Source organism: Pseudorasbora parva, chromosome 14 (assembly GCF_024679245.1).
Source record: "Pseudorasbora parva isolate DD20220531a chromosome 14, ASM2467924v1, whole genome shotgun sequence".
Taxonomy (NCBI): Eukaryota; Metazoa; Chordata; class Actinopteri; order Cypriniformes; family Gobionidae; genus Pseudorasbora; species Pseudorasbora parva.
Window position 1 is genome coordinate 39,133,855 of NC_090185.1, and position 20,100 is coordinate 39,153,954.

Below are 20,100 nucleotides of genomic sequence, written 5' to 3' on the forward strand. Positions count from 1 at the left end.
TCAACAACTGAATCAGCAACATCAACTGCATCATCATCTACGGCTGTTCCAACAACCGGAACCAGATCAACAACTAAATCAGCAACATCAGCAATAACAACATCTGCATCCTTATCTACCACTCAATCAACAACATCTGCAACAACATCTACAGATCAATCAACAACATCTGCACCAACATCTACTACTCAATCAACAACATTTGCACCAACATCTTCTACTCGAACAGCAACAAATGCATCAGAAACTACAGCTCATTATACCTCACCTGCATCAACATCAACATCAACTCTACCAACATCTCAACAAACAACTCATACATTTACACTTCAACCAGCAAGTCAGTCTACAGCTTCCTCTCCAGATGTTCTGCCGCAAAGTACGCAAAACATTTTATCTGTTCATGCATTTTCTACTCATTAGTCACTACCCAGATTTTGTTGTTAAAGTTTTATTCATCTACGCTAAAATTAATCTAATTTACATTTGAATGTTGCAGAAATGACAGCATTTGCTTATGCAACTGTTAAAATGAGATCCTTTGTTGAGCTGAGCAATGCTGAGATCATTGCATATATTGACAAGGTAAGCTAATATTTTGTCATTATAATTTTTTTTACCAATTGTAAGAATTTCAATTGCACACAAAATGCAATGTGTCCATGCTTTTGATATACAATCATTGATTAACATCTTTTATTTTAATGAAGAAGAAAAAAAAAACTATATGAGAGCGGATAAGAACCCGGAACCTTTGACACGATATACTAAAGCCGGGCATACACTGTGCGATTTTCGTCCGATTTCGAGCTGAATTCTGACTTGTGCGACTCTTTTTTTGGGTCGGGCCGATTTTCAGGTTTATCGTGCGTCGTTTGTCGCGAGTTGTTCGTGCAGTGTACAGGAGGCGACAAACCTCTCACGATCGGGAATCGGATGGTCGGATGAATTTCTTTCAGCTTTAACCATTTCATTTTAAAGTTTAACCATTTAATTTTAAAAAGCATTGTAATACAGTTCGTAGATGGGAAGGAAGGAGGCGGGAACAGGCAAACGTTTCAAACATTTATTAACTCAAAATAAATAAACAAAATGAAAGTAAAACCGCGGACAGCCCCTCACGGACGACTGCCCGCAAACACACACAACATAAAACGTATACACAAACACATAAACAAAACATAACATAAAATTCCAGGCCTGGTCCTCTCTCGTCTTCCGCTGCCATGTTCCTCCTTTTATGCTCCCGTCACATGGCCGCGAGACGAGACCGGTGTGCAACGCAGCTGGCACTCGTTGACATTAATCACCGGCCCGCTCTCGCGGTCCCTCGCCCCGCTGCTTGCCACACCACATACCCCCATCGCCCCTCGCAGGCCGGGGGGCACTCCGGAGACTGCGCTCTACCCCCCCCCCCCCTCCCGGGGGGGCGATCACGGCGGCCGCGGCACCTGGGGGTAAGGACAGAGAGGCGAGAGAAATGTAGACGGGAGCACGAGGAGCCCGCGGACGAGAGAGGGGAGAGAGGGAAAAGAAAAAAAAAGAAAGAGAGAAAAAAAATTCTGGTCCGGTTCCCAGACACACTGCCGTTCGGCCATCCGCCCGCCGAGAGGCTCTTCCTCGCGGTGCTGTGCGATGGCACTGGACGCCTGGTGGGCAGCTCGATCCTCCTCCGCCCCCTGGCGGCCGGCGGTGACTCCTCCTTCCGAGGGACCCGGCAGCGAGCCCCGCGCTCCCTGCTCCTCCCCTCTCAGGCGGATGGCAGCAGGCTCCGGCCCACGGCAAGCGCGGCGACTCCTCCGCTCCCTCTCGGACGGCAGCCACCCCACCTCGACCCAGGGGCACGGCAGCGAGGTCTCTGTCCCACCTTTCTCGCTCCAGCACCATCGCCTCGGGCAGCCCTCGCGGTCTTTCATCATCCGCGCTGCCCGAACTCCTCAGCACCGCGATCCCCCTCAGCAGCGAGGGCTCTCCGACAGCGCGTCCCTCCTTCCTCCCGGGCTTCGGCACCAATGTAATACGGTTCGTAGATGGGAAGGAAGGAGGCGGGAACCGGCGAACGCTCAACAAACATTTATTTAAAGTAAAGAAACAAAATGAAAGTAAAACCGCGGACAGCCCCTCACGGACGACTGCCCGCAAACACACACAAAATAAAACGTGGGCAGCCCCTCACGGACGACTGCCCACAAACACATAAACAAAACTAAACATAAAATCCAGGCCTGGTCCTCTCTCATCTTCCGCTGCCATGTTCCTCCTTTTATGCTCCCGTCACATGGCCGCGAGACGAGACCGGTGTGCCACGCAGCTGGCACTCGTTGACATTAATCACCGGCCCGCTCTCGCGGTCCCTCGCCCCGCTGCTTGCCACACCACAAGCATTAAGGAAGAAAACGAAAAGAGGGAGATCTTTAATTATGTAGTCAGCTATCAAATAACAGAAATTAAGTAAACTGTTGTGCCTCCAGTTTGTGTTGTCTATATCCAGTGCATATTATTCATTTAGCTAGTTGATCATTCATTTACTTGTTTTACTTTCACATTTTATTTTTATTTTTATTTTTTTAATATTAATTAATATTTAACCTTGTCCATCTTGACACAATGTCATGTTGCAATGTGTTCTTTTTCGCAGTTGCGCAGTTTAAACGCAGTCTCAAACCCAGTCAATTATTCACTACAGAAAGTGAAAGTAAAATCTGACAAGCTTTCGGGGCATATTCTCAGACAACGAGAGATAAATGTAATTCAACATACTGATAACGTAGCCTATTGCCTTATTTTCTTTCTTATTTATTTTCTTATTTCTATTTTGGTCCATATTGTGCGAAAACAAGTTGTTTTTAGATAAATCTGCTCTTACTTTTCATTGAGACGGACATTATTATTGCAGTGTTCTGACATTATAATCATATAATTAGGCCTATAATTCCTTGTTTAATCGGGCTAAATGTTTTTAAATAGTGAGGAGTAATCTATCTATTATTTTATTATGCAGTGTGTCGATTATGCATTATTGTTGGGGGGGAGGGGGCAAATTAATGTAATATCAATTTAATAATAAAAGTAGGCCTACTCTAATAATAATAATAATTTTATACATAAATTCTAAATCCTCTTGATATCAATAGCTGATGCCTTTACCTCTCTATAATACACCATGGTCTATCGTCGCCACGGGGGTTTTATTGCGCATTTTTCACCCGTACAGTGTGAGCAGTCAAGACGCGCTCGACGGTCGGACCGCACAGTGAGAGCACATCAATCGTGAGCTTTGGCTTTACATTGCATGCGATCTACTCGTACAGTGTGAGTAGGTAACCTTGCTGAAAACCCATAGAAATCACACAGTGTATGCCCAGCTTAAAACTCTACAACTGGGGAAATCAAATATTAGTAGCAGATCTACATATTTAATCACTCATGCGTAGAATCTCTGAACTAATAATATATCTGACGCAAATTAATGCAAATATTATTTGCAAATAGTCCCAAAAAGATTATTTTCAAACTAGATTTTCATTCACTGTTCTGTTTGACCGGGTTACAGCCTTGTAAATAAAATTAGACGGACTCGATGATGGTGAGATTAGATCTCCATGTGGATCAACTGTTGTCAGACTCTTTCTGCATACAAAATTCTCACTGGAATGGATAATTACAATTAATGTCAAATAACATTTTTGAAAATGTAAACTGATATTACCTGCTGACACACTTCTGCTAAATATATAAATAACTGCTTTAAAAACATTTTTGGGGGTTAAAAATTTAAACATGCCTGGAGTGCACATCATTTGATTAATTATTTAAATGTATATACACTCCTTAAAATATTGATTAATGCCAATTGTATTTGCTTGAATGATTTCTTTGCTACACATGTGAAAATATGTCACATGTTTTAGGAGATTCACAAATAGGAGTTTCATTTAAATAAAAGGCCTGTTGATTTTTATTATGTTTAAAGCATTTGTATATTCTGACAGTTCTTTTTAAAGATATGCACACAGTGTGCTGGTTTTATGCATTCATGATTAAACAAATTATAATTCAATTATATTATAATTAATTTAATTTTAAATTTAAATTGAATTTTATTTGAACTTTACCATTGGCTGAAGATAGTACAACTTTACAACCCATTATAGTGGGGTACGAAAAAATAAAGTATATCTAAAATATAAGTAATACAATAGACAATTGAGGGAATTATATTAAATTATATTTTTAAGCAATTGAGGAAATTATGATAAATTATACTTTTAAACAAATACAAGCAATTAGGATTAGGGATGCACCAAATATTCGGCCACCGAAGATTTTTAAGAAAATAAAAGTCTTTTCGGTCAAAAGACTTTATCATCGAAACAATATGGCCGAAATGTTGCGATGACGCGAACAGAAACTGCGACCTGCACGTGCTTTTCTAAAGCAAAATGTCTGCGGTCAGGGTGTGGACGTATGTGGTTCATCTCACATCTGATAACCCAATCTATAAAATGGGTTGTAACTTGAAAATAATGCTTTGTTTATGTTTCTGTCGATGGATACACGTTACATTTCTGGCTCCTCAGTGATACACTACAACAGCGATAATTAAAGGAAAATCGGGCAAAATGATCTCTCTTTGTAAACTTTGTTTAATGCATGCGAGTGCTGCCGTATGTTCGAACATGAAGTATATCATTTCTCCGTCATCACCCGCATATAGAGCCAGAAGACGCGAATGAGAACTCACGCATGCTGTGAGAAGATTTATCTCTGTGCACTCGTCCCAAAGCGTGCACGTCTCACATCACGCAAATATTGAGTTATCTTTCAAATCTTGCGCTTAAACGGACGAACTCACACAAAAAGTATGTCATCATGTCCATCTCGATGAGTATCCAAGCAGACATAGTCTGAATATGCCTTAAGTGAACTGTATAGTTGTGAGGATGTCATAAGTAACCCCTAATTTCTGTATAGGCCCTGTGTTTGTGTGGTTTATACTTGTATAAATGTTAATGTTTGTTTAAATATGATTTGCGGTTACTTTTCCTGGTCTAAAGGTGAACATTAGAGTAGAGAAAGAACACCAAGAGTTTTTATTTCCTTTATTTAGAATTTATGTCTTAGCATTCTAATTACATTTTTCATAATTTACCTGTTGTTAGTGATTTTACGTCTGACACCGATGCTCCGAAGCTTGCTTCAAACTCGAACGGTCCTTGCAATGAACCACTGCTTCGGAGCTTGTATCATTACGTCACTAGTCACTTGAAAATGCCTTCTGAAGCAAACACACTGCTTCGCTCCTGTAGTAAACCACCTGACTGCTTTGACAGCCCAGTCAGTTTTGAAAGGTTTGAAACCTGCCGGCTATATTTCTTATGTGCTTTCACACATGATACTGCCATGCTAAAAAACAAAAAAAAACAAACAAAAAAAAAAAACTATAGAAAGCATAACTGAAATTCTATTGCATTTAATGGTTTTCATGGGAATTTTATTGGTTGTAATGGGAATTATAGTGGTCTCTGTGGATCTCTTTTGATACGTGTTGGGTTCTGTTAGTGGGGGAATCAAATCCTAATGGAATATGTCCCACACAAAAAATAAATAAATAAATAAATAAATAAATAAATAAATAAATAAATAAATAAATAAATAAATAAATAAATAAATAAATAAATAAAATCTGTAGTTGTTTAAATGGTAAAAGCCAACGGTTCCTACTGGTATTTTAATGTATTTTAATAGAAACCATTAGAATTTCTGTGATGGTTTCCAACTTTTTAAAGCTGGTCTGATCTTCTGTCCTTGTCTAAAGAAATAATTACACACACACACATCATGCTTAATGTTTTATTATCAAGGTGAACACATGAAATTCATCAGTATCTGTAAAATTCACCTACATAAATGAGTTTCACAGCACTAACACTGTATCAGCTTTGATCGCCTCGGTAAACCCGTAATAAACGGGGCGTGAACATAAGCCTCCTTGCATTTTATGGTTGTCAGCTTTGTTGCATTACATTTACTTTACCAGGAGATGGTGCTGCAATTTCTATCTGAATGAAGCTTCGAGTAATGAACCATTTTCGACACAATTGTATCAGAAAGCAATAATGCTTTAAAACGCTTCGTTTGGCCATCACTAGTGATGGGACATCTGAAGCGAGGCTCCGGAGCTTGTGTCGAGCAAAAAGGGGCGTTCCAGATGAAGCCCCGATTCGAGGCTTGTATCGTTTCCGTGAAAATCACGTGACGATGACAAACGAGGCCTCGTTTTCTTTTGAATACGTCATTGCTTCATTCGGAGTATCGCTTTCGGATAAAAGTGGTTTGAAACCTCGAGCCTCTTGTGGGGTTTGCAGTAGGCATTTGCATTGGTGTTGAGGTGTTGGTTGTATGTAGTAGCGATATCATTATATATCATAGCTTGTATTATATATTATATTACATTATACTTAGTTTAGTAGATTATTAGAGTAAATTATACATAGTTCAGTAGATTATTAGAGTAAATTAGCCTATATCTAGGTGTAATACCTATACTACGTTTATATATATATATATATATATATATATATATATATATATAGCCTATATTAGTAGTAGAGTTATTATTATATATTATTGCTATTATTATTAATAATAATATTAATATAAGACTAGACTGTATTAGGGAACTGTATTAGGGAATTAGCTGTATTAGCTTTTCCCATTTGCTGTTCCAGAATTCCAGTCCCATAAGCACTGCACTATTGCACTCCCAATCAGCGCAACACTCACAATAATTTATTTACAATCATTCTGGGCATTCACTATCATCACTAACCTAAAGATCTACTGAATAGTTGAACACAAAGTTGTGTGTTTGTGTGAGATGTGTGTACATAGGTTAATACAAGCAGAGCAAAATACTTTATTAATACACAGGCAATAGAAAAAGGGTGTGCCCACACTATGACAGTTTGGTTGTTCAGGATGAGTAGATTTGTGTGCGATGCATTGCTTTGGACAGCAGGTGTCACTAGGGAGCACACTGTTTCATGAGGCTTCAGGTAAATGAACCTTTTGGTGAACCAATGGGCTGGAAAGCCTCAGTGGTTCAGGAAGCCTCATTTGGCCATCACTAGCCATCACTAACTGTTGTCTCTGGGTTCATGGCTGCAGCATGGTTCCTGGGGTGGGGTTTAAGAGAGCACGCTCTTCCTGTTCCTCATTTTATGCCATACTGAGGAATTCTGGGTAGTGTAGGCATAGCCTATTTTCCCAGAAGAATAAGGGGGGTCATTGTTTCATTAGTTATTTGTTTATTTGTTTAAATGTACTGTAGTGTTTATTATTTGTATTTTGTTTCTTGTAATATTTATATAAATGTAATATGATGTTTATTTTCAAATATTATGGTTTGTTTATGTATTTATTAGTGTATGTATATACCCTGTCTATTCCCCTATTGTGAGATGGTTGAATCCCGGAGTATAATAGGAGTCATCTTGTCGGTTTGAGTCAGGTTTTGGTGAGGGACCTCTGTGAGGAAGGTCACCTCTAATGTCTCTGTTTTATGTTATTGGGTTTTCCTACGGCAAGTTTGAAGTCAATAAAGCTTCTAATTGACGGCAATCAGTGTCTCCGGTCTTTGCTCTGGTCATGTCCCGACATTATGGTGGCAGTGGTGGGATAATCCAGAAGAGGAGCATTGCTGTGTCAGGTGATGGCACCAAAACGGGCAGCACGTACTGAGACACTAGCGCAAGAGGACCCTGGAGAAGACAGGGAAGATGATGGGGCTAGTGTCTGTGCTGTGGAGCTGATGTCTTCTGAGCGTTCTTCAAAGGACATTTCTGAGCTCAAAGATATGTTCCAGAAGTTCCTGGTAGATCAAAAAGAAAGAAATAATCATCAAGAACAGGACAGTGTACGACAAGAGACAAGATGGAGGACCATGCAACATCAGTTTCGCTTACTGCAGGGAGAAGGTGAATCAGCATCTCACTGGGAAATCCACCAGGGGAGAGTGAGGGTACAGACACTTCTTCCAGAAATTCAGATGTAGTTCGACGTCCGGCTGGGGGTCCATTGAAAGAGCCAAAGATGCAGCAGCTCAGTGAGATGGATGACATTGAGCATTATCTGACTACCTTTGAGCGAATTGCTACTGTGTGCAAATGGCCTCCAGAGGATTGGGCCATTCGACTAGTTCCTCTACTCACTGGCAAGGCCCATGCTGCCTATGTGGCTATAGATGTGGATGAAGCGAGTGACTATAGGGAGGTGAGAGAAGAGATACTGGAGAAATATTCTATTAATGCTGAGACCTATCGACAGCGGTTTCCTTCCACAGAGGTGCTGATTGATGAAACTCCCAAGGAATTGTATGTTCCATTGAAGGACTTGGTCTACAAGTGGGTGAAACCGGCAGAGATGACATTAGCGCAGTTTGCAGAGACTATCGTCTTGGAACAGTTTTTGAGAATGTTGTGTCCTGAACTCCAAACCTGGATCAAACAGCATTGGTCCATCTTCTGCTGAGGAGGCCGCCAGGCTGGCGGATGTCTTTGTGGCAGCCAGGCGAAGGACTAAGCCTTGGAGCTTTGCTCATTGGAAGACAACCAGAGACAAGTTTTCCTCTCTAAAGACAACCTCACTGCTAGAAGGGGGTAAGAGTATGGGTGAGAGACTGGTGAAACAAACAGAAATGTCTAGCTTAACTACAGTTGGGACTATTAAGTGTTTTAGTTACGGCCAGTTAGGCAATAAGAAACCAATGTGTCCAAACCTGAATAAAAAGCTTACTAATGTCTGTTATGTTGCACGGATGATGATACCAGAAACTAGCATGACCCCAATGCCCAGTGATGTCACAATTTCCATAGAACTGAATGGTTAAAAGTGATAGCTTTAGTAGACACAGGATGCACCCAAACCTTGGTGGAAACCAACCTCATTTCGGGATGTTCTATGGAAAGTGATTCCCCTGTTATGGTTAAATGCATAATGGTTAATGAGGATTCTTACCTAATGAAAGTGGGTGTAGCACCAAAACTGCCATATCCTGTGATTATTGGTCATGATTTTCCTGTGTTAATGGACTTACTGCAGCCTTGGGATACCTGTAATATGGTGTTAACTCGTGCAAAGTCTAGACAGAGTCAGGGAGTGAGGCTCTTTGAAAGGCCTTCCTTTTTATGACAGTGATATCCCAACCCATCCAGTGAAACCAGTGAAGTCTAAAGTAGAAAAGAGGTTAGACAAGTCACAGATGAGGAAGGTTTATAAAAGTTCAATTTGGAGTGGCAGATCCCTGGTGATACAACATGCCAATCAAGGCAAAGGGATGGTCTTTAAGGGTTCTACTTTTTGTCTAGAGAATGACCTCCTGTATTGTAAGACCAGAAACAGACAACAAATGGTCCATCCTATAAGTGTCCGTAATATGGTGTTGAAAATGGGGCATGCTATCCCTTGGGCTGGGCATTTGGGTCCTCGTAAAATGTATCACCGAATTAGTAAACACTCTTTCTGGCCAGGGTTTACCAAAGATATGGCAGAGTTTTGTAAGACGTGTCCAGAAAACCGCCAAATCACAGTATATTTCCATCATGCTCTCCAGAAATAGTCACAAACTCAAGGTTCTCTTCAATACACTAAATTGTGTTCATTCACAATACTGAATGTTCAGGTAATAGTAAATACTAAATAGTAAACAAACTGTGTAAATCATTACTAATAAATGGTAGAAACAAACCGAATGCATGTAGCGGTTTGCCTTTTGCTGTAGAGATTTTCCATTTACTACATACAGTAAGCACTCTGATTCCATATATAGGGCACATTTATATTATATATTATGCATAATAGCCCCTCTGCCCCGTGTCACGGCGCGTCTGCTCGCGTCCAGATCTGCCTCGCGCGGCCGCCGAGTCTGCCCGGTCACTGTTATTGTCATTTTGACTCCCCACCCTGCCTACACGTTGCCCTCGAACTTGCTTAGATAAAGTCTAAAGTGGCGTTAGATAAAGTCTCCACCACAATACTGTCGCCGCGATCGCGGAGATGCGCGCGGTGAGAAGACGCACGCTTCATGGTGAGCTCGGCAAAAATCTCCCACGGCTGCTGTGGATCACAGGATTCTGCTGTCTCGGCTTGACTATCACGTAGGCATCAAAGGCACGTCCCTGAAGTTTTTCCAGTCCTACCTGGCCGACAGGAGCTTCTGTGTCCAGTTGGGAGAATTCACATCTTCTGTAGCCCCCCTCACCTGTGGGGTCCCTCAAGGCTCTAAACTGGGCCCTATCCTATTTTTGTTGTATATTTTACCCCTTGGTGAAATTCTGGTCAAACACAACATCTCCTTCCACTGCTATGCTGACGACGTCCAGATGTATCTGCCCTTAAAAGCTGATGGACAGGCTGCACTCCATTCTTTGCTTGACTGTTTGTCCGACATAAAGGTATGGATGGGTTCAAACTTCCTCAACCTCAATGCGGGTAAGACAGAAATAATTATTTTTGGCAAAACTTCCCCGGCCTTCTCAACTGATGCCCTGGGCCCTCTCGCCTCTAACGTCAGGCCCTCTGTCAGAAATCTGGGGGTGATCTTTGACAGTGCCTTCAAGTTTGAGCAGCAGGTCAGTGCAGTAGTCAGGAAAAGCTTTTATCACTTAAGAACTATAGCTAAGACCAAAGCCTACCGGCCCCAGAGGAATCTAGAGAGAGTTATCCATGCATTCATTACATGTCAACTGGACTATTCCAACTCTCTATACTCTGGCATTGACCTTTTACATTATTTTAACTCCTGCACTTATTGCCTTGTCGCCCTTTTCATTTGTCATTTTATATATTATAACTATTATTTTCTTCTTTGCTATAGAAATACATTTGACTTTGACTTTGACAGAATGCCAATGTACTGCCCCTTGGGGTCCTCCAAAAGCTCCCCTGATGCCATATTGTTGGTCCGTTGGAGAGGAGTAAAGCAGGTAACAAGTACATGCTGGTAATTTGTGACTATGCAAGTCGATATCCTGAGGTTTTCCCTTTAAAGAATATCAAAGCAAAATCTGTGGCCTTTTGTTTGGTGAGGTTTTTCTCTATAGTGGGTTTCCCCAGGAGATATTAACAGACAGAGGAACCAACTTCACTTCAAAGTTATTGCAACAGGTGTACCAGTTGTTAGGTATAAGAGGTTTGAAGACCACACTGTACCATCCTGAAACCGATGGTCTTGTAGAGTGATTCAATCAAACCCTTGTTCAAATGCTCTGAAAATTTGTAAGTGATACAGGGTCGGATTGGGACCAGTTACTTTTTGCTTATAGAGTAGTTCTACAGGCTTTTCCCTCTTTCAACTGATGTACGGCCATGATGTGCGGGCTCCTCTGTCTTTGTTGAAAGAGTCCTGGGAGCAAAGTTCACAGACATCTAGTAAGGTGAATGTCATTGATTATGTGTTGCAAATGAGGGCGAAACTGGAGAAAATGACCAAATTAGCATCAGAACACTTACGAGGAGCCCAGAGTAGGCAGAGATGTTGGTATGATAGGAAGGCCAGGCAGCGGTCCTTTGAAGTTGGTCAGCAGGTTTTAGTCATGCTTCCAACAGAGGAAAATAAGTTGTTGGGTAAATAGCAGGGTCTGTTCAAGGTTACTAAGAAGTTAGGACCTACGACTTGTGAAATTGCTACTCCCGGGGGGTCACGTTCACATAGAACATTGCATATTGATCTCTTGAAGGAATGGTTTCCACAGAAAGAGGTTGCAAGTGTAAATTTGATTCGGTTGGTGGAAGAAGAGGAGGAGATAGAAGAGCAGTATTTATCGGTGAATCAGGACACTTCTCCAGTTTGTCTTGAGCACTTATCAGGGAAGAAGGAAAAACTAATTCAAGAGTTATGTGATCCGGAATTGTTTAAGAATACCCCTGGTTGTACCTCTCATATTCAGCATCAGATTGTGTTGAAACCTAACGCTCAAGTGAAAAGAGTGAGTTGCCATATTCCCGAAAAGATGGTTTAGGCATTCACTAAGGAGGTAGGATAATGCAGGAGATGGGCATTGTAGAACCCTCTCAAAGTGAATTGTGTAACCCTGTTGTATTATACCCGAAAAACTAAAACTTGCGTTTTTGTATTGATTTTCGCTACCTAAACTCTGCGTCCAAATTTAATTCCTTTCCAATGCCCTGTACTGAGGAGCTTATTGAAAAGTTAGGAAAAGCCGAATTTATCAGTACAATAGACTTATGTAAGGGGTACTTGCAGGTGCCTTTGGCCCCTGAATCTCGAGAATTGACTGCTTTCCGTGCCCCTACAAGTCTTATGCATTTCCGTTTCCTCCCTTTTTGGGCTACACGGGGCTCCTCCTACCTTTCAGAGGTTAATGAATACAGGATTTAGGTGAATTTACAGCAGTTTATCTTGATGATTTTGTACTATTCAGTGATAGTTGGAACATGCATCTTCATCATCTTGACACAGTGTTTCAGTGGATTAAGGAATGCTGGTTTGACAATCAATCCTACCAAGTGCTCTATAGCTAAGAGTGAGACTGAGTATTTGGGCTATGTATTAGGTAATGGTGTCATTAAACCCCAGATCCAGAAGATACAGGCTATACAGAACTGCCCGCTTCCAAGTACAAAAAAACAGGTTAGATCTTTTTTAGGACTAGCTGGTTGGTATCGGAGGTTTATACCCCATTTTGCCACCAGGGCGGCTCCCCTAACTGATTTGACACATAAGGCAGGACCATATCAAATCCAGTGGACTGAACTATCCAGACTAGCTTTTCAGAATTTGAGGGAGGCCTTAGTGACTAATCTGGTCCTACACAGTCCTGATTTTGAGAAAATGTTTGTGCTTCAGACAGATGCTTCTGAAGTGGGATTGGGAGCTGTCTTGAAACAAGAGCAGGGAGGCGAGTTGCATCCTGTTGCCTATTTGAGTAGGAAACTGTATCCTCGGGAGACAAGGTATTCAGTGTTTGAAAAAAGTGTTTGACATTGAAATGGGCTCTTGATTCGTTCAAATAATCTGTTGGGACGAGATTTTGTAGCTGAAACGGATCATAGAGCGCTTCAATGGATTGACAAAATGAAAGATACCAATGACAGTGTAACTCGTTGGAGTTTGGCGATGCAGCCGTTTCATTTTACTGTACATCATCGGCCAGGGTCAGAAAACGTGACCGCTGATTTTCTCTCTCGCTTACCTTGCGAGAGTTTGGAGGAGGGGGAAGATGTGACGATGTCATAAGTAACCCCTAATTTCTGTATAGGCCCTGTGTTTGTTTGGTTTATATTACTTGTATAAATGTTAATGTTTGTTTAAATATGATTTGCGGTTACTTTTTCTGGCCTAAATGTGAACATTAGAGTAGAGAAAGAACACCAAGAGTTTTTGTTTTATTTCCTTTATTTAGAATTTATGTCTTAGCAATATAATTACATTTTTATAATTTACCTGTTGTCTCTGGGTTCATGGCTGCAGCATGGTTCCTGGGGTGGGGTTTAAGAGAGCGCGACCTTCCTGTTCCTCATTTTATGCCATACTGAGGGATTCTGGGTAGTGTAGGCATAGCCTATTTTCCCAGAAGAATAAGGGGTGTTTGGTTTGTTTCATTGGTTACTTGTTTAAATGTACTGTAGTGTTTATTATTTGCATTTTGTTTCTTTATTTCTGTTAATATTTATGTAAGTGTAATAAGATGTTTATTTTCAAATATTATGGTTTGTTTATGTATTTATTAGTGTATGTATATACCCTGTCTATTCCCCTATTGTGAGATGGTTGAATCCCGGAGTATAATAGGAGTCATCTTGTCTATTTGAGTCAGGTTTTGGTGAGGGACCTCTGAGAGGAAGGTCACCTCTAATGTCTCTGTTTTATGTTATTGGGTTTTCCTATGGCAAGTTTGAAGTCAATAAAGCTTCTAATTGACGGCAATCAGTGTCTCCGGTCTTTGCTCTGGTCATGTCCCGACAATAGCATAAAGTCGAGAAAGACGACACATATCCTTGCATTAGGTCTTAAAGGGTAGTGATGGGCAGGCCGAGGCTTCGTGAAGCACTGAAACAGTTGAAGCAAATGTGCCGAAACTTCGAAAGAACACCCAGCAATCTCCATGATACCATCTAGTGGACACTTGTGTGTATTTATCTGAAATAACCTTGACAGTGATCTACTACTGTATGTAAACAACAACAACAACAACAACAACAAAAACACGTGTTTAACATCAGTCCGACAACTACTTCGTTTTGTAACCTGTAGCCTCCTCATTGTAAATAACTTTAGTCTTTTGTTTTTGTTTTTTTGTCATGAAAAATTAAGATTTCTTAAAAGAAATAAAGCCACAATGTGTCATTTGTTACATACTATTTTTATTCAAAAATATGAATTGCTCTGCTGGTGAAGGACTTAGTCAACTTTGAAAAAATTCTCTCAAAAGTTGGGACACTTGTTGCTGGCATGCACAAATATTTTTTAGCAAGTACATACAAATGAGGGAAAATTACTGAAAATTAAGTTAATGGATCATGCATTCTGGGCCAATACAATAAACACATCTCACTTTATGTGGTGTTTCCAAATGGAGCCTAGCCTAAATATAATATATATTTATAACTAACCAAAGTGCACTATAAATCTCACTTATATCACAAAATGTATCTTCTCTCACAAAACCCTTTAACTAACTTCACTTTTAAACTGTGGGGAATGAGGTTCATTCAGATGTGTGACTTTGTGGTTTGTTCCCGCCCCTTTTAAACAAAGCAGTTTCGACAGGCGCACCTGATGAAACACTTTGGTGACATGGGTGTGTCGAATCACAGTTCGTTGCAGTGTTTCGACACATTTGCGCTTCGGGATCTCGACACAGCATCGAAACACCAGGTTTGCGTCACCCATCCCTATTAGAGGGGCAGTCGCCTTTACTGCTGTCTGTTTAATGTCAAACAAAAGAAAAGGACATCACTCACTGCTCTTGATTGAAGAGCTTTTATAAGTTTAATAAGGATTAATCTTTAATTTATACTGTTAAATATGCAGTTTACATTTGATTACTTTATTCAATTGATGTACCTTTCTGCAGGCCAGTAGGCCTGTGCATTATTATTTAATGCACACGTGAGTGAGGTCAAGTTAAGTGATTAAAGTTTTAGTTTGAATTTTATTTCATGCTGTGCATTGTTGCAATGTGCAAAATAAATATTTGCATAATTTGTAATTTATTTATTATTTGAAACTTTAATATTAATTTATGCATTTGCAATGCCTTGATTCTTAGTAAAGTTACACAGTTTTAGTGTACTAAAATAAACTTTCCTGGTTTTGTTGAAACATGCCCCATAATTACAGCCCAATGGAGCATCAGACTCATATTCTGACTAGAATTGAGTATGACCACATCAGGCTAACACGTCACAGTTTTGAGTCAGGATGTCCTTTATAGAGCACATTAAGGGCTTTTCACAGATACCAAATGTTTGAAGGTTTCACCAGGACAACAACACCTTCTTGGTCTTTAAAAATGGCTGACATTAAAGGACATCTCCGGTGAGAAATGAACCTAGGGGTAATTAACAGATGGTTACAGAGTAGATCGTTCTCTGAGATGCGTTTTCATGGAAATCGAATGTAAAGAGTTTTATCTCTAAAAACAGATTAGCTTATAACGCATGTCTATGTGGTACAGGGTAGTGAAATTAAATTGCTAGTTAATACCACTAACACGGCTCAAAATAGCCTCACACTAACACGGCAGCATAATGAGGGTCTCTACATGCAAACCCAAGCATTGAGTACGTTATAAGACTGTTTTCCAAGATGGCTGCTGTCTGTGAATGCGTAATGTACTGTCTTTATAAAGTATCTTCGGTAACGCTTTAGATTACGGCCCGGAAAGTACTGCGTCATTAAAGTGAATTTACAGCATAACTTTCTGTAATTATAGTGTAACTATAAAGTAAGTATATGTGAACAATATGTAATATTGGGGGAATAAAGGGGTAACTATCAGGAAAATTTATAAATTATTTATACTGTAAGTATTTTTTAATTAAGGGGTAATTATACTGTATTCTTTAATTAATGGGTAATTATACTGTAAGTATTTTTTAATTAAGGGGTAATTACTGTAAGTATTCTTTAATTAAGGGGTAATTATACTGTAAGTATTTTTTAATTAAGGGGTAATTATACTGTAAGTATTTTTTAATTAAGGGGTAATACTGTAAGTATTTTTAAATTAAGGGGTAATAACTGTAAGTATTCTTTAATTAAGGGGTAATTACTGTAAGTATTCTTTAATTAAGGGGTAATTATACTGTAAGTATTTTTTAATTAAGGGGTAATTATACTGTAAGTATTTTTTAATTAAGGGGTAATACTGTAAGTATTTTTAAATTAAGGGGTAATAACTGTAAGTATTCTTTAATTAAGGGGTAATTATACTGTAAGTATTTTTTAATTAAGGGGTAATTATACTGTAAGTATTTTTTTATTAAGGGGTAATACTGTAAGTATTTTTAAATTAAGGGGTAATAACTGTAAGTATTCTTTAATTAAGGGGTAATTATACTGTAAGTATTTTTTAATTAAGGGGTAATTATACTGTAAGTATTTTTTAATTAAGGGGTAATTATACTGTAAGTATTTTTTAATTAAGGGGTAATTATATTGCAAGTATTTTTTAATTAAGGGGTAATTATCCGTGTAGTTACGAGGTAAGTATGAATGTGCGGGCTGTAAATTAAGGTGGCTCTTGTTCTCCTCTTGTTTCGTGTAGTTATGGGGTAAGTATAATAAAAACACAAATACAATCTGATATCCCTCAGAAACCTTTATTTAAAAATTGAAAAATAAATTTAGAGCACATTCATTTCTATTATTACCCCTTAATTAAAAAAATACTTACAGTATAATTACCCCTTAATTAAAAAATACTTACAGTATAATTACCCCTTAATTAAAAAAATACTTACAGTATAATTACCCCTTAATTAAAAAATACTTACAGTATAAATAATTTGTAAATTTTCCTGATAGTTACCCCTTTATTCCCCCAATATTACATATTGTTCCCATATACTTACTTTATAGTTACACTATAATTACAGAAAGTTATGCTGTAAATTCACTTTAATTATGCAGTACTTTCCGGGCCGTAATCTAAAGCGTTACCGTATCTTCTTATTAAACTGTTAAAGTTCTCAATGCTTAGGTTTGCATGTAGGGACCCTCATCATGCTACCGTGTTAGTGTGAGGCTATTTTGAGCCGTGTTAGTGGTATTAAATAGCGATTTAATTTCACTACCCTGTACCCCATAGACAAGCGTTATAAGCGAATCTGTTTTTAGAGATAAAACTATTTACATTCGATTTTCATGAAAACGCATCCCAGAGAACGATCTACTCGGAAACCATCGGAAACCATCTGGGGTGGCAGTGGCTCAGTGGTTCATGTAGGTTGTCTACAAACCGAAAGGTTGGTGGTTTGATCCCCGGTTCCACCTGACCAAGTGTCGAGGTGTCCTTGAGCAAGACACCTAACCCCAGCTGCTCCAGACGAGCTGGGTGGCGCCTTACGTGGGGTTTCTAATCAAAATATGAGTTTTTGTTACAAAACAGGGCATTGATTTCATAAATCTCCACTATAAAGGACACCAGGGGCCTGTGCCATGATGGTAGTTTAACAAACTCAGGGTTATAGGATTAGTTTAGAGTTGACAAAAGAAAACCAATCTATTCAGGCTTTGTTGGTCCCATGATGCTGATCATCAGCTTTCTCTGTCAACTCAGGCTTTGATCCTGATTTCAGGAGTTTAGCTGTGACATCAGAAGTGAACAGCCAATCACATGCTGTGGATCAGTGGAACTGAGATTCAATTCTCGCAAGAGAAACCGTGAGATTCATAAACCTCACTCAGAAACCTTTATTTAAAAAATGAAAAAAAAAACATAAAAAAAAAAAACAGATTTAGAACACATTCATTTGCTTCACCCTCCTCACTTTCCTCTTCTTTTTCTTCCTTGCCACAGATGAATCTTAAGAAGGATCCCACATGTCTCTAGCTAGTATTCTGTAACTGTTACAATGAAAATACAGTGCGCGCAGAAATGTCCTCACCGTTTACTCGTCTTTTACCCTCATGCAATCCGAGGTGTATACAACTTTATTTCCTCAGATGAACACAGATAAATAAATAATCTCTGCTAATTAAAACTCATTTGGGTTTCTAAGAGTTAAGGCATCAAACAGCACATACAGCAATAACTACAGTAATCCATACGATCCCAATGGATAAGTGTTTGTAAGAAAAATTACAATATATCGCATCCGACCAGCAGTTATCTGCGTGTGCATGCGAGGGTTGATTTCACGCTTGACGTAACTTGAAGGGTCAAGCGTGACGTGCGCGCGCAAAAAAACTGGTCATGTGGATGTCTGATGCTGTCAGGTTTTTTTATGCTGAACTGAAGGTTTTAGAATAAACACAAAACACACATGCTCGCTGTCATGTGGTGAAACCGGCCAATCGTGGATTAGCTGTGTCGTCATCAGAGCCAATCGTGGATTAGCTGTGTCGTGCAGCCGCTCTGTACTTTTTACTTTTTACTTAAGTAGGGTTGTCATTGTAGTACTTCTACTTTTATTACTAAAGTAAATATATGTCTCTTGTTGCTTGTACTTTTACTGAAGTACTGAGAGTAAATACTTAAAATCTGAGATAAATACTGAGAATCAATACTTCCTCCACCACTGATAATTGGTAATAGATGCTTTTGTTTTATTTTTGGGGTAAATTAACAAATGTTATTGTATATTTAACTGTAAATCATAATATAAAATGTTTCCCTTTTCATTGCAGTTTGTCAAGCCCTTTCAAGCAAAGATTAATGGGACCATCAGGATTACTATGAAGAAATCAAGAAAACTATTGGCTTAAGGATCTGGCATGGAAAACCTCTCTTTGTCCACATATAATCCTGAATGAAGTTGCCACTTTACAGATTAAACCAGATTTGTCTAGTTAAATCAAATAAATGTATTGTACAAGTTTACATTTGAATGCTTTTATTTATTCTCAGTGTGCATCAAACTGTGAATCATTTAACTGTGATAAGGAACTATTGTAGACACGGTTTAAAAGTTTCCATTCTGGATAACTTGAGCTGTGTTGTGTAATATGTAATATTTTGTATGTTCTGCTCCCTTCAGTGATTAAAGTGACTCAAAGTGTAAATGTTGATTTAACATTTCATTTTTGTGCTAATGTGAATTTTAAAAACTGTCTGCCTATCACAGTAGTAATGGTGTGTTTAAGCATAATCAAAGGAATTGCTGAAAATGCATAAATCAACATATAGTACATTGTGGAAGTCTCCTACTATACATTTTTATAACGTGAAATCAAGCATCAACCATGACTGTTGACATTTTTTATCTTTGGGAAGGGTCTGAAAAGTCCTCACGTCTCCTGCAAAGCCTGGAACATGACGTGTGTCCATGAGAGCTGCCGTTTTGCTACCCTCTGCTCTGTCAGTTCTGCCTGACAATGCTAATGTTTACACAGATGCAAATGTTGGGGGCGTACATATAAATGGTCCCCAACGATTGCGTCAAGGTTGGCATTACGTTGAGAAGCACTTATTTTTCTGTGGTGTTTTTCATGCACAAGATTTACATATGAAGGAGGAGGCAATGGTGTTTGAGACTCACAGTATGTGATGTCCATGTACTGAACTCTTATTATTTCACTATGGCAAGGTTAATTCAATTTTTCATTCTAGGGCACCTTTAATGCAGTCCAAAGCACAGCAATGAGAGGTAATCTTTTTTGGCAGAAGAGTGGCTCAAAACTAAGAAAACACTGCCATTGTGTGTTCTTTGAAGGGACTGCAGACAGAATATAGAGCACTTGAGATTCTGATGAAATATACTCATTAAAAACAATATGTTTCCCTGAAAATTTTTAAACTCATCCAGCTTCAATTACCGAACATACAATCTTAATTTAATATAAATCAAACATATAAGACATGATATAAGACATATAAGATATAAGCCAATTTGTTTACATTTTTTTGTGCT

At 39.1% G+C, this 20,100-nt stretch overlaps 1 long non-coding RNA gene across 1 annotated transcript; it reads left to right on the top strand.

The window, feature by feature from the left end:
- The first annotated feature begins 242 nt into the window (after positions 1-242).
- On the top strand, positions 243-19,010 carry LOC137040620 (uncharacterized). The gene is made up of 3 exons (XR_010897937.1): positions 243-379; positions 500-585; positions 18,878-19,010. It is a non-coding gene; the product is annotated as an uncharacterized lncRNA (long non-coding RNA).
- The last annotated feature ends 1,090 nt before the right edge of the window (positions 19,011-20,100 follow it).